The 3,119-nt window shown below is 34.1% G+C and overlaps 1 long non-coding RNA gene across 1 annotated transcript; it reads left to right on the top strand.

Annotated features, from left to right (window-relative positions):
* The first annotated feature begins 225 nt into the window (after positions 1-225).
* Positions 226-2,130, top strand: LOC111023624 (uncharacterized). The gene is made up of 3 exons (XR_002603167.2): positions 226-409; positions 990-1,044; positions 1,746-2,130. It is a non-coding gene; the product is annotated as an uncharacterized LOC111023624 (long non-coding RNA).
* Positions 2,131-3,119: the final 989 nt, after the last annotated feature.

Here is a 3,119-nt window from a genome sequence, read left to right as displayed (position 1 = left end):
CTTTTATGGATTTTATACTATTAAATAAGTTGATTTAATATTTATATTTGTCTTGCCTTGCAGTTATAATATGAAAGTTTTATTTGATATAGATTTTTTTAAGGTTGATTTGATATAGATTTGATTTATGATTTATATAAGGGTGTTTTCGTAATTTTAGGTTTTTTTTTTAAAAAGGAAAAAGAAAAGAAAAGAAAAGGAAAGTGGAAAAGTGAGATGTGTGTGTGTGTTGTGTAGGAAGCCACGTAGAGATGATAAGTAAAAGGAAAAAAAAGAAACAGAGAAGAAAACGAAAGAAAAAGAAGAGAAGGAAAAAAAAAAGAAACCAAAGGAACGAAAACGAAACAGAGGAAGGAGAGGATGAAATTGAAGTTTCTGAAACCGGTTTGAGGTTGGGAACCTGATTTTGGTAAGTTTTGGAATTTTTAAACCCTGAAATTCTAGGTATGGACTCTCTTGCTTTGTGGGTTTGTGAATCACAAGTTTTTTTTTCGAGTTTGGAATGAAATGGTCTATGGGTGTTGCTTTGCCTTAGAGATTTCTTGAACTCTTGTGATGGTTTCAGCCTCTGTGCATGATTTCATTGTTGTAGGTCGGAGGAATCTGTGAAGCAAAAGAAGAAGAAGATAAGAAATGGAGAGGAAGAAGTGGAAGGTCTCGTTGGTTGTGGTTTGGGAAGAAGAAGATGAATAGTGTAGAGGAGAGAGAAAGGCTATGTGTTGGGAATTAAAATTAAAAATAAAAGGAAATGAAAGGAAAAAAATGGTTGGGAATTGAGGCTTTTCACGTGTAATAAATTGGAATGGGTTAAAAGGATATGATTGTGGGAAGTGGGTCCCATTTGTAAGGAAGATGAGAGAGGAAGAGGTGTAATTGGATGGTAGAGAGAGAATGAGGTTGTTGATTAAATTTATGGTTTAATTTGAAGAATTGTAGAGTTTAAATTGGTAATTGAGGGTGAATTGAAATTTCATTGGTTATTATTTCAGGACGATCGGAAATTGGAGCAGCGTACCAACCAAATTCACCTCGTTCATAGGATTTGTGAGTGGTTATTTTACTAAATATTTTAAGATATCTATTATAGAACTTCAAGAAAATATATATTACGTATGTTTGATTATTTCTGCTGAGAAATTGAGTTTGCTGAGAATTTATGAATGTTTTTTAGAACATAGAAATGTTTTATGATTTTCTGAGAATCGTTTTCAAACCACCATATTGTTGTATCCAGGTGATTACCCTTATGCTATGTGAATGTGTTTCAATAGTATACCCAGAAATAGAAGGTCTTTGGGACCATTTTAGTCCACGTGTTGAGAGAAATATTCTGCTGTGTATATTGAGATTACTCTATGCCAGTGGACCAGAAATAGAATTATTCTGCTGTGCGTATTGAGATTACTCTGCGCTAGTAGACCAGAATAGAATGTGGATACATATATGGTGTTGAGTTTCCTTAATCTGTTTTAGGTTTGAAAGAAGATATTTGATATGTATTTCAGAAAATGTTTTTAGGAAGTATATGTTGTTACAAGTTATGCTCAGAAAATTACTGAATTTTAGTTGCTCAAGTTATATGAAGTTTTAACGAGAATGTTTATTATTTCAGCTTTATGAAGCTCGTCTTAAGAATTGAAATTTCAGCTGTTTTTATGGAATAAGTTTTACGAAATTATTTTCTTAATAAAATGCCACTCACTGATCTTCCTAGCTCACTGTTTATCATTGTTTTTCTCCACCAGGCTGCACCTGAGTTTCATAGAGACTTGCCGACCAGTTTCTGCCACTCACTGTCTCAGAATTTGCATATCATTTTGTATGTACATCTGGAATGACTTATACTGGAATAGTTGTACCTTCTGTGATTGTACAACATGTTTAGGAGTCGTGGCCGAGTAGTTATTTTTGAGATGATTATGTTACACTTTATGTCTTATATGTTGAAGAATAATCTAAATTAGTTTTAGAAATTTAGGAAGAAGTTGACTATAGACTTGGTAGATGGTTGAGGGTCTGTAGTCGGCACGATTTGTCCTATAGTTAGTAGGTGTTTAAGGCGGGTCGTGTCAATTTATTTGTTTTTTTAGGTTTATTTGATATATATTTGATTTATGATTTATTTGCTTACTTTTCTTAATAGAACATCTTTGTAAAAGAAAAATAAAAATCTTATCTAAGTTTTCAAAATTCTCTTGATATTTTAAAACTAATTAGAAAAATTTAACTACTATACAACAAAAAAGAAATTATGAATTCAAATACTAAATTAATTTCAAGCTTGGAGTTGAAATTGAATTATTTGAAAATAGTTTTGCAGTTTTTTGGATGATAGAATCACGGTAAATAGATGAAAGAGGCCAAGTTTAGTGGAACAGTTGGTAAATAGATGAGTATGAGAGAATCACCACAATAGAATCCGAAAAAAAAAGAAGATATGAAGTGAACAATAATAGGCGGAATGTTGTCGACACCTTAACATTTCGAGGTGTCGACGACATATTATCAGTAAAAGGGGAAAACTATTTTCCCCCCTCATTGATATGTCGACGAGAGGTCGACATGTCGAAGTGTCGATCAACGTTTTAAACCATGGTCATGACCATTTCTTGTAGTTCGCTCTGCCTTTACCAAGGTCCGAGATACAATTTCTTTCATGTGTGAATCATTATGCTGACTCGTCACTATTGAGCATATCACATGCTGACACGTGGTTGGTTAGAAGTCACCTCCAACATTGGCCCCCACTTTGTCGAGCTACAAGGTCGGCTCAACAAAGCAGACATTGCATCTCCGCTTGTCGAGGAGTGAGTTAAATCATAAAGAGATCACGAGGATCGAAGCGGCAAGTTGACACAAGATAATGTCATTAGGGGTTGCATTTTGGCGGGATCAAATCTAAGCCGTTGAATTTGAATTTATGCGAACAATTCAAATCTATCATCACTTTGCTATGAGTGGCTCATTCTTCACTTTTACTCTTTCAATATCTTCAAACTCTCTCAAATCCTTTTTGAATCCAAGGTGACTGAAGCTCGTCGCTTGATCCGTAGGTGTTGGGACTTTCTCTACCTTTAAAAAGATTAGAGACTCGTTCAAGCGCACTTGGTCACAAGTAA

Source organism: Momordica charantia, assembly GCF_013281855.1.
Source record: "Momordica charantia cultivar OHB3-1 chromosome 8 unlocalized genomic scaffold, Mcharantia_2.0 BLBB01000008.1, whole genome shotgun sequence".
Lineage (NCBI taxonomy): Eukaryota > Viridiplantae > Streptophyta > Magnoliopsida > Cucurbitales > Cucurbitaceae > Momordica > Momordica charantia.
Note: the sequence above shows the minus strand (reverse complement) of the source record. Positions and strands in the feature narration are given on the sequence as shown.